Source organism: Tupaia chinensis, unplaced genomic scaffold, assembly GCF_000334495.1.
Source record: "Tupaia chinensis unplaced genomic scaffold, TupChi_1.0 Scaffold143769_1, whole genome shotgun sequence".
In the NCBI taxonomy this organism is placed as follows: Eukaryota; Metazoa; Chordata; class Mammalia; order Scandentia; family Tupaiidae; genus Tupaia; species Tupaia belangeri.
In genome coordinates, this window is record NW_006203618.1 from 300,783 (window position 1) to 313,185 (window position 12,403).

At 37.9% G+C, this 12,403-nt stretch overlaps 1 pseudogene; it reads right to left on the reverse strand.

The window, feature by feature from the left end:
- The window catches only part of LOC102471666 (farnesyl pyrophosphate synthase-like), a 1,122-nt pseudogene extending 419 nt beyond the window's left edge, over nt 1-703 (reverse strand).
- Between the last annotated feature and the right edge of the window lie 11,700 nt (nt 704-12,403).

A 12,403-nucleotide genomic window follows, 5' to 3' on the forward strand; every position in this document is an offset into this window, starting at 1 on the left:
TGACATTGGCTTGCTCCTTCCCCTCACCAATGCCTGCCATATACATGGCAGCGGCCACGGGGAGGTAGAAGGAGTAGAAAGCCATCTTGAACTTGACAATAGACTTATACCTCTTTTCAGTGAATCTGTCAAGATTCACGTTGCCCTGGGGGTGTGGTGATGAGGTCCAGAGTCTGTCCAATATCACTCTGATAGGAAGTCTGCAGGAAGAGCTCAATCTGGTTCAGGTAATTGGGCTGCTTGGTCAGCAAAGATTCAGCAGGTGGTAGATACAGGCTTCCAGAAGCAGAGCGTCATTGATAGCGTCCAAACCAATGCCTGGCTTCTGAAACCAGCAGATTTGCCCCGGGCAGGTGAGGGACGAATCCATGATATCGTCTGACACCAGGAAGAAAGCTTGCAGTAGTTCCACACACCAGCCTACGGTCAGGGCCCTCTGGAGACTATAGACATCCTGCTCCCTGGGCTCCACCAGCTCCCAGAATGCCACCAGCACCCTTATACCCCGGTTGTACTTGCCTCCAATGGCGTTGTACTCCAGGACCTCCTTAAGCCGGGCAATAGCATCTCCTGTCTCTGGGTGCCCCAACTCATTCTCAGTCAGCACCTTGACAATCTGGGAGAAGTGCTGGATGAAATCCTGCTTTTTCTGGGCATAAACATCTGATCTTTGGTTTCCATTCATTCTGTGAGAGGAGCAAAGTGCTCTGCTCCTGGATCCCAGTTCTCGCCTCACCTGGTGTGATTTTTCAAGCCGCCACAGGTACAGGACTTAAACCGCAGTCCACCATGTGAGAATCCAGCGCCACCTGCTGGCCCCAGCAATTTAATTGTTAAAGGGCAATCTGAGGAAGATAACCGCAAAAAACGGTTAACTTTCTTAAATAAGAAGTAAAGAAATGATATTTCGGAGAGTTGTGGGAAAAAAATAAAGGATTTGGAGATATGATATTTGCTTAGAGAATGAAAAGAAACAGAATGAATATGTCATTGCTGAAACCCATCTTCTCTCTCTTCTTCTAATGATAAAAGAAACAACATTACCAAAATTTAATCTTAGGGCAAGTGATAGCAAGAGGACATAGGATCTAACTTCACACTCTACCTGCCACTCCCTCTTGCTTCTTTGTTTCTTCTCCACCATTATTTATTTCATTCCTTTGAAAGGATCTTTAAAAAGTCTTGAGTCATTCTGGAAGTCTTTCCAATTGAGGTCTAGACAACGAATATTAGGAATTACTTTTTAAATCTTCAACTTCTTGGAAACAAAGGACATTCCAATAAATTGGTATTGCTTGGGCTATTTATTTAATGTTCATTCCCTTATAAATATTGTGCTACTCAAAAAGCAGCACTCAGAGATAGCTGCTCTTGTCTGTGGTGACTTTCCCACAGTCCCAATAAATGTCATTGATGCTTTCATTAGGAAAGCATTACTCCCTGCCCCCTGTATTTTAAAATATTTACTGTCTGATAACATGGACACGTTTGCTTTACTTGGAGAAGTAAATGTGTTGTTCCTCAAAGGCTTCTCAAAAATCAATAGTGTGCAAATTGATCCATGAGATCAGAGAGAAACTCTGTTACTTTGAAATTTCAAAGTGTTTTCATCTATATTTCTGAAGGATCTTCAATTGTCAGAAGGCTCTTCAATGGTCCCCTTTTAGCCATGTATAAGTAAATGACCTCTAAATAGCCACAAGGGTAAGGATAACAGAGAATTTAAGGTCTTCTGTTAAGTCAATCTCTGACATTTGTTTGTTCAGATTTTACTCTATCAGCTTGGGTTTTGGTGACTCTCCTCAGTAATTAGGTTGGGGGAAAAATCAATAATGTCAGCACACTCATTCTTACAAAATCATCAGGGAAACAGCCTCAATAGAGAAGGGCTTTCTGAATGATTCCTCCCCCTCTCCTACTATTCACTTTTCAGCTACTTTTCTAAAAGCGTCTTTGAAATCACATATCCTTTTGGCCAGTGCTAGAAGAAGAGGGCTTTCTGACTGTGATGCCAGCTCCTTCTTAGCAACAGATGACACACACGCACCCGGAATAGCTACAAGCTCTGTGCTCTCTGTGTGTCTCTTGTATGACCAGTGACAATTTACTTAGATTTCCCCTCACCTGCTTCCTAGTTAGTAATTACCCAGAGACAGAATCTTTGTGCAGCCCTGACTTAACAGCTATTAGAATAGGACGTAATTGTACCCAGTGTAGTTGGCCTCATTGGCAGGGCCCCATTAACCTGGCATGCCTGTTCTTAAAGCAGCCTGTAATCTAGCTCATTAAATTTTATCTTTGATAATAAGAGGAGTTATGACCTTCGCTGTCCCTGCCTTTATGTATTTATGCAGACATGTCACCTAGGATATCAAAACACACAGTGTCTTCAAAATACAGAAACAGGCCAACCTTCTATACTCTGAGTAACTAAAAATTGATTTCCAAATGTGACACAGATAAATAACATGGCCCTTACTTAAAGAGAGTCTGGTGTAGGAAAAGCATTCTGCAGGGTGAGTTCCCTCACCCCAGGGACTCTCCTTCCTCAAGAATGTAGTCAGTTCCTAACTGCTGAGCTCTGTGCCTTGGGAAAGGGGCAGGGGATGTGTCTTCAGTACACTGGAAGAAGAAAGCCAGATAGTTTACCTCTTTTTTTAATATTGCCTACTATGACAGTTGTCTTCTGAGATACAGTGGGGAAAGAGAGCTAGGCTGAGATCTTTTTTTTTTTTAGATTTATTTTGCTATATTTTTTGTTAGTTTTTCATTTCTTTTTTTACTTTTAAATTTATTTCATGACAAGTGACATCATAGTGGTAGTAACTTTGAAGTGCAATGCGTTACTCACATGTTTGTGGTTATGCCAGTGGAAACAAACCTATCTCACTGCCAGTCATATGAAAGTGTAGCACATATAATTATGTACAGTTCATGATACTTGACAATGATAATAAATGACTCCATTATAGTTTATATATTTGTTATAGCTTTATTGTTATTTTAGAGTGTAATCCTTCCACTTAATAAGGAAAAATGTTTACTATATAACAGTACACCATGTTATGTCAGTAACGGCCTCGTACCTGTTGGTCTGTGTCTCTTGATTGCATCATTTTCTCTTGTGCTTGAATTGCTTTCATGTTTTGTTCATCACAGCCTTTCTAGGGCAGCACCATATGGAGGTGAGAGACTGATACTGATGATCCTGACTCTGTGTAGGCCTAGGCTAGTGTGCATGATTGTCTTTAGAAAGTTCAAAGAGTTAAAAAATAATTAGAGAACAATTAAATAAAGGAAATATTTTGGGGGCCAGCAGGTGATGTCATGGTTAAGATACTGAACTCCTACATGGCTGACAGCAATTTGAGTCCTGGATCTTGTGGCTTGCTTTCTCACTTTCCCTTTCTCTCTTTCTGGTCAAAATAAACAAATAATAATAATAAAATAAAATAGTAAATATTTCTTAAAAATATTTTTATAGCTGTATGGTGCATTTGCATTTTAAACTAAGTGTTTTATAATAGAGCTAAAAAATTAAAAAGTTTTTAAAGTAAAAAAAAGTAAACCAAGGTTAATTTATTATTAAAGAAAGAAAAATATTGGGTCATTGGGCAAGTCATGATGCATTTCTACATAGAAAAACAGGTCATGACTTTTCCAATCACCCAATGTCTTTTTGTAAATTCAGTATACTCTAAGTGAACAATGTTTATAGAGCCAACAGTAGTGATACTAATGTCCTCAGACCATACAGTCACTCATCACTTGTTAACTCACCCAGAGCAACTTCCAGGTATACAAACTATGTTCATGTAAGTGCCCTATACAGGTGTACCATTTTGAAAAATATTTTATACTATACCGTTTTTTGTGTTTAGATACACAAATAGTTACCACTGTGTTACAATTGCCTATACTATCCAGTACTATAACATGTTGAGTAGGTTTGTTGCTTAGGTGCCATAGTCTATACCAATAACCTAGGTGTATAGCAGGCTATGCCATCTAGGTGTTTGTAAGTACACTGCTATTCTTGTATAATGAAAAAACTGTCAACCAATGCATTTCTCAGAATAAATCTCCATCATTAAGGAGCATATGACTGTATGTATAACCTACTTATTGTGGGTTTAATAGCACCCCAAAATGAAATGTTAAGATCCTAGCTTACAGAGTCAGAATCTATAAATATGACCTTATTTGGAAATAGGATCCTTGCGGATATAATCAAATGAATATCAGATCATACTTGATTAGGGTAGACCTCAAATCCGATGACTAGTGTCTTTATGAGGAGAAAGATATTCAATCTCACAGAAGAGACACATGGAAGGAAGCAATGAGAAGACAGAAGCAGAAACTTAACTTTTTACTACCAGTAGCCAAGAAATGCTGATGCTTGCCAGCAATTGCAAGAAGCTGGAAGAGGCAAAGAAAGGTCCTTCCCTAGAAACTTCAGAGAAAGAATGTCCCTGGTCACACCTTATTTTTGGACTTCCTGCTGCCAAAATTGTGAAAAAATAGACTGTTGCTGTTTTAAATCACCCAGTTTATGATAATTTGTTACAGCAATCCTGGGACATGGGTCCTCAACTTCTGGGCCACAGACTTGCACAGGTCTATGCCCTGTTAGGAACTGGATCTCATAGTAGAAGATAAGTGGATGGCAAGTGAGCAAAGCTTCATCTGTATTTACAGCCACTCACATTACTGCCTGAACTCTACTTCCTGTCACATTAATGGCAGCATTAAATTTTCATAGAAATGTAAACCCTGTTGTGAACTGTGCATGCAAGGGATCAAAGTTGCATGTTCTTTATGAGAATCTAATGCCTGATGACCTGAGGTGGAGCTGAGGTAGTGATGCTAGCACCGGGTAGGAACTGCAAATGCTGAATTATGGTGAGTTGTATAATTATTTCAATATATATTACAATGTAATAATAATAGAAATAAAGTGCACAATTAAATGCATTGCATTTGAATCATTCCAAAACCATGTCCCTCACAACCAGGTCCATAGACAGCTTATCTTCCACAAATCCCTTCCACGTTGCTAAAAAGGTGGGGGACTGCTGCCCTAGGACTCTAATACACCTACTCATTCTACTGGTTCTGATTCTTTGGAAGAACCCTAAGTGATGCAGTATTCTTCTTGGTGAAAATGTGTCTTTATGAATGGTATTCAGACTTCTGTCTCCCTAACTGCTTTACTTTAAGTGCAGCTACTCCTGAGAAATATTAGCAGAAAAAAAAGTCATGGCAAAATAAATATAGAGAATACTTGAAAAAAAGTAACACTGGCTTATTTATCATAGGTCTCTTCAGAGCTTTTAATATGATATTCCATGTTTCCAAAAGGGATCTGTAGAGTGCATTATTTTCCACAAGTATATAAGGTTAAAAGTTATTTTCAGGTCTACATATTAATGTCTCCCATAAGTAATGTTGCCTACAAAATGCTTTGGGAATGCTGGCTTAGAAGCAAATTCTTTTCCTTTCCTTTTTCTTTACTTTTTTCCCCTTTTTCTACTTTTTTTCTGCTCTTTTCTTTACCATAGAGCACATGCGCTCACTGGAAGAAGACCTAAAGAGAGAAAGTGAGAAACCACCCCCTCAGAGCAATGGCCATGCCACAGTCTCTTCTCCTCCATTTTCCTCTTGGAACTCTGGGCATGCATGTACGTGCACCCTGTGTGATTTTCAAGTTGCTGAGTCCAGAACTTGAACCATGGTTGACCATGTGAGAGTCCAGTGCCTTAACCAGCACAGCACCCAGTGGCCCCAGAAGAAAATTATTTTCTATGCCATTGCCTTTTTGAGGTGATATGATCTGTTGATGATCAGTGTAGAAGTAAACAATGCAGAGCTAAATTCGGGACAAAGATAGAGACAGAACTGTTGAGCCAAGTTTGTATGTTAGTAGTTGGTGAAACTTTGTGACTTCTTTGAGAAACTGATTAAACTCTTAGCCATCTACATTTGTTGGAATCGGTGAGAATGACAAAGCCTACACTATAGTCACAAATAAACATGAATTCTCAGGGGGGTTATTCAATAAGGTTTATCTGTTGCTCATGTCACACTAACATGTGGAACACAGTACTCTCTAAGAAGCAACTCTGGAGCCATGCTCCTTGCAACTAGTGATGACATCATCTATAAATTTATTGCTTCTAGTCATTGAGGTTGAAGAGAGAAGTATGGAGAACGTATTCTTAACTTCCTTGGTCCTCTATTCTATTGGTCACATTCTAATGGCTAGAATTTAGAATATAGTTTTAATGAATTGCAGACTAAAATCTTCCATTTCAGTGCCAAATAGGAGCAAGAATATGCAGATACACATATAAGAGATTAAAATATTCGGTGGTGGAAAAAATAAGTATTTCTTGTCTGATTGCTTTTATTTCATTTTTGCTTAACTATAAGCTTATATTTATTTCAGATTCCCAACTTGGCCTGTATCAGCATGGCATTTATCTGTTTGGTGTTGGAAAGGATGTTAATAATACTGGATTTTATGGCTTCCATTCAATGATGGCAAGTGACAACTAAAATTATTTAAAGCCATCATTGTTCATCCTAATGAGAGTAAAAAATAAATGGGAAGTCCAGCTGAGGTGACACAAGTGCTGCTGTGTGAGACTAATACCATAAGGGAGGTCTAGGTTCAGATCTTGGACCAACCTGAACAGGCTAGGCATGTTAGTACATGCCTGTGGTTCTGGCTAACTGTGAAGCTGGAGCAGAGGCTCATAAATGGTGAGATCCTACCAAAAATATCATTCTCTCTGGGTGCCTCCTCTTTCTTCTTTCTTTATTCTCCTGCCCCCACCACTGCCATAAAAGTACAGGGAACACCACATATGATTTCCTTAATTTCTTCTTAATATTTTTAAGGAACTTTGCTGTTTGTCTCAAAGGCAAGATTTAAACTTATATGCCATCCCTTTCTTTTTCAAATTTTTTAAAATGTATTTATATTTATTATTATTTTCCAATTTGATCAGAGAGATACAGAGACAGAGAAAGGGTAGGTAAGAAAGCAAGCCACCAGGTCCAGGACTTGAACTGTGGTTGGCCATGTGGGAGTCCAGCACTATTAGCCACCACGCCACCAGCTGTTCCCCATCCCTTTCTTTTTGAAAACTAAATTTCAATAGTGATATCTAGTCAGCAATTTCAGGATATATTTTTCCAATAAAATAAATAATTCGATAAATGATCCAGTCTTTTCCTATAAAATAAAATATTTTACATAATGCACTGAAATTGCCTAAACAACAATTACTGACAAGTAATTTAGAATTCAATCTTTGGAAATAGCAATTAATGAAAGGTATGATTTTAAAGCAAAGCATTCCTAGACACAAATTATCTTCTCAAAGTTGAGTTGGAAACTTGTGTCTAGCAGCTCAGTTTTCCTTAGACACTTGGCTATAAATTCCCTGGGGACATCATATTTTTATTGTGGTTAAACTGCAAGCTATGTCACTACAGTGTTATTTGCAGAGCAGTTACAGAACTGAATTTCCAACTGTTTTGTAGAATTACAAATGTTATAGGGTGGGATGGAGTTGGGTATTTTAAACAAGAGTTTGGCATCCCCTATCCCACTCCCCCTACTACTGGCAACAACATGAGTCTCTTTGTTATCTTTTTAATCTATTAGATTCCTGGTAACATTCCATAGAAAAATTGGGTACTGCTGACAAAAAGAAAAAGAAAAAAGAAAAAGAAAAAGAAAAGAAAAAGAAAAAAATACCTAACAAGCTGCTTAGTTCTGACTTACCACTACTAGTCTATACCTTCTAGAAGTGATGGTGTCATTTGTCTTTTCAGCACTTACCTTTTTTGTTCATTTCCATAGTTTCTCTTATACCGCATTGAACTTCAAATTTTGAACCTTCAACTCTTTTGGCCCATCTTTTTCATGCCCAGTTGTGAAGGAACCCAATGAAGGAATATACTACCTTTCCCTATAAGATGTCCTTCCAACTGTGTGGCTGTACTTTTGCAATCAGTGCTTCCCTGACAACTTGAGTATCACAATAAATGAATTAAAGAGGAGGTCAGTATTTACTAAAGTATCTACAGTTTGATTTTACATAGTATTTATTCTTGCCATTCTATGTACTTCAGATGTGTTATCTCAATTTTCATATATCACCTTTTCCCCTTTCCATACTTCCCCTTTTCCCCTTCCCAATAACTGTACTAAACAAGTCACACTTTTTCTTTGATTCTTGGAATGGTAAAACTAACTGCATACCTGGTTAAGTTAGCTCACCAGAATTCTCAAGTATTTACTTGTGTAAAAAAAGCCTTAATAAGGGATGAGGCAACAGACCTGAACTCATGTCTCCTCAAATGTAGCTAAGCCAATTACAGAAATATTCTGCCAGCCGGAACTTCAGAGGCCACATCATAAATGTGGTGTATGATTATTTGTTTAGAATGGTCTCATAGGATACAGACATATCTCCTGATACAATTTTCTTGCCTAAAATAACATTTACTTTGAATAATTTTATATATTATGCATTCATGCTCACACCTTTTTCCTAGCAACCACATTCTTTTTCATGCCTAAGAAAATGTGAATTTTATAGAAAGAAAAACACAAGATGGCAAAAGGCGGCTTCTAAGCATAGTTTTCTGAGAATTGTATCTTGTATTTCTTAAACAGAGACCCAATTTTTCTAATGCATAAATAATGCTACCAATAAGTTTTAGCTCACGTGTTTCAAGGACATAACCCAAAAGAACAATTCTATAATTTAAAAAAAAATAAAACTCTTTATCTGCAAAATACATGAAAACCAAGATAAACTGTTGATACATTATTATATGAATTTCTGCCTGGGGAACTGAATAGTAAATTCATAACTGATCATGTAGCTGGCATACAAAAGCATACAGCCTATGTCATAGTTACATCCTCAATTGAAGTACATAATGTATCTTTGAATATCATTTAGGACAACTTCTTGAAAGCTTGCAACTTACAGATGTTTTGGGTTAAGACCTGTGAGTACAACAATGAACAAAGCCAAACAGATGCCTAGCTTCATGGTGCTTATTATCTCGGAGAGGAGATGGAAACCACATTGATCACCAAACAAATAAGTATACATTTAAAACTGAGAAAGCACAATTAAGAACATTTATATGTTATAAGTAAAATATAAGCATTGGAAGCTGAGCTGATTTAGCATATATATGAATGCTTACCTGAGGAAGTGACTTTTGAGATAAGATCTGGGGAAATGAAGAAGTATTAACTAAGAGGGGGATGGGAGAACAAGAAGAATGTTCCAGGAAGAAAGAGAAATATTTGGGAACCAGCAGTTAGCGTAATGGCTATGTCGCTGGACTCCCACGTAGTCGAACGCGGTTCGTGTCCCGGACTCAGTGGCTTAAAACTCACGCCGGGCGCGTGTGCGTGTGTGCCCAAGATCCCGAGAGGAGAATGGAGGAGAAGGGATTGTGGCATGACCATCCCCTCTGGGGAGTGATTTCTCGCTTTCTGTCTCTATATCTCTCTCTGTCTGTCTGGCAAGCGCACACGCCCTATAGCGAAAAAACCTCTCCAAAAAAAAATAATAATAATAAAAAAAAAGAAAGAGAATATTTCAAAACTTCTGGAGCAGACAGGAAACAAAAGAAGCCAGTAATGTTGGAGTGAGTTAAACTAAAAAAGACAATGGCGCAAGATGTGACTAAAGAAATAGGCTGCAACCAGACTGTATAGGATACTTCAGGCCCTTAAAAGGATTTCAGTTTCTGTTTTAAAAGCAATAGGAATGCATTGAAGAGCTATGTACTGAAGGGAAGGAGCAGTGGAGGAGAGGAAGGACAATCAGCTTTTGTTTTAACTGATTGTTTTGTCTTTGGTGGTGTTTTGATGGGATGGAGACAAGTGTGGATGTGGAAAGACTACCTAGGATAAAATTACAGATGTCTAAGCAAAAGATGATGTTTACATGATGTGGTAAATGCTTTGACTTTCTATCTCATCCTTCTAGTCCAAAACATGCGCCGGTTTATTCTTCATTCCTCCCTCTGCCTTCCTTGGATCCACTTTATACTTTCTTTTTCCTGCCTTATGTCTTGGAAATAAATGCTCACTCCTTTTCTGGCTATCTTCTGGTGGGTTTTAGCCCATGGGAGGCAAGAGGACATTGGAAGGAAGGAAGAGAGATAGGTTAGGATAATATTTCCTCTCAACCCTTTCCCAATTTCTGTGCTCCTTCTCTGGTGGTAGCTGCATTCCTCCACAATTACTTCTGCTGAATGAGCTCCCCTATATGGATCTAGATCTCAGAATCTCTGGAAATACCCTTACTTTTCTTTGTCCCTTCATCTCTAGAGATGATCAAGACTTCCCTGTTGGTAGTTTCTGGGTGACTCACTATCCATTACTGATCCTGACTTACGTTTTTAAGAAGTCTATTCCTTAAAAGTTTTTCATTTGAACAACATAATTTGAAAGCTATTTTCTGCTTGAAAGATGATTATACAACATATAATTCAAACAGTAATGTTAGGAAGACACAAAAGTACGAAGGTGTGGATATAGACAATACACGTACAAATGTTAACTGTACATATGAAATGTGAAAGTCTATGTTGTCCTAAACCACTGTGAAATCAATCTCTACACTTTGAAGATGGAATTAGGTAGAAATGTAGCAGGTAGTATGTGTATATGGCTTGGGACAATCCAGAGATAGTATATCTGATTCTGGTCCTGTGTTCCCACCCACCACTATACAGATTTTAGCCATGCCAGTAGAATGAGTTCATTTTATTCAATTTTTTCCTCTGGTTGACATATCACCAGGCTGCTAAGGGAGGAAAATAATCTTTTTCTTTAGTTGATGCAGGGTAATGGTGGGTGAATGTGAGAGTAATTTCTATTATAGTCAATAGTATAACATTAGAAACATAATGACCCTAGGTCACCCCTATAGACAAAGAGCAATAAATGGGCCGTTTGTAGGGGTATAATGAGAAAACCATGTGAATGATCTCAGAGTATAATTTCTATGTACATTCCATTCACATTACTCAGTCCCCTCTTAAATGGGTGCATTTCTTTTCTGATTCAACGTATGTACATTCTCTTGGCACACACATTCCTAAATACTATACTAATTCCTTCCAAGATCTCATCAGTTATCCAAAGCGAGACATAAACTGTTGATGAGAAAATGAACTGTTTAAAAATATATGTTCTATCTTTGGCAGTTCCTTTTGCTTGTCAATAGTTACACTATATCTCAACAATAAACTTAAAACACTAGACTGAAGTACTGACAAGAGGTCAGGACATGCTGTTCTTAGCATAGACTCTAAAGCCAAATTCTTGCATTGCATTATAAAATAGTAATGAAGGAATAGCATAGTATTTGTGGAAGACCTTAGTCTCCATTTCATAAGTTGCCTATAACAAGGCTTGATTTCATGCAAAGGAAGCTTTCTAGGATATCAAATTCAGTACCAAGTACTTAAGGACAACACAATAGTGACAATATCCTTAGCAATTGCGAACCTCAGAAAAAGATTAGGTTTTAGAGACGAAAATCCAACTTTTTTTAAGGTTCAGTACAAATCAAAATGCCATTGTTAAAAGCCATTATTCTTCCATCTGACAAAAAAAAAAAAAAAAAGAAGTATGCTTGCCATTCAATTTTATGGAAGGAACTGAAAAGGCAACTATTAAGATAAGCCTTCGAATGTGATATACAAAGGCTGCCCAATATGCATGGATATTTTCAAGACTTTTCCCTACTCACAGGCTCAAAATCACAACCATGCGCTCCAGAGAAAAGTTACCTCCTTGAAAGATCTGCTCTTTGGATTTGCACTATTGACACTTGTTTATGCTACATAGAAGCATTGTTTTTAGCTATTTGTGGTCATAGTGTTAGCCCTTTATCTCCACACAAAGAGTCATCTTCTAGGAGCAGAGGCTCCCAGAAAAAAAATCTGTTAACCCAAAGGAAGATTTATGTATAATTGAAAACAGAATTCTAATGCACTCTGGGCCTGTGAGTTGAGGGATATGAGCATCTTGCAGGTGAAACTGTTTGGTTCAGTCAGTTCTTGGGCCACAACCTGAAACCACTGGCACAGGCAAACAACTGTCACCACTAATTGTTACCATTATATTGGTCAAATCTGGAGCCAAGGGAGTTTAATACATCCTCATTTCCTGTACACATCCTAATAAGAGGTTTTTCTAAAAATTAAAATTATTTATTTAAATTATTTTTAAGAGGTTTTTGTCTTAGGGTGTGTATGCTCACTGGGGAGAGAAAGAGAGAGAGAGAGACAGAGATAATGAGAGAGAAAGTGAGAAATCAACCCCAGGGAAAATGGCTATGCCACA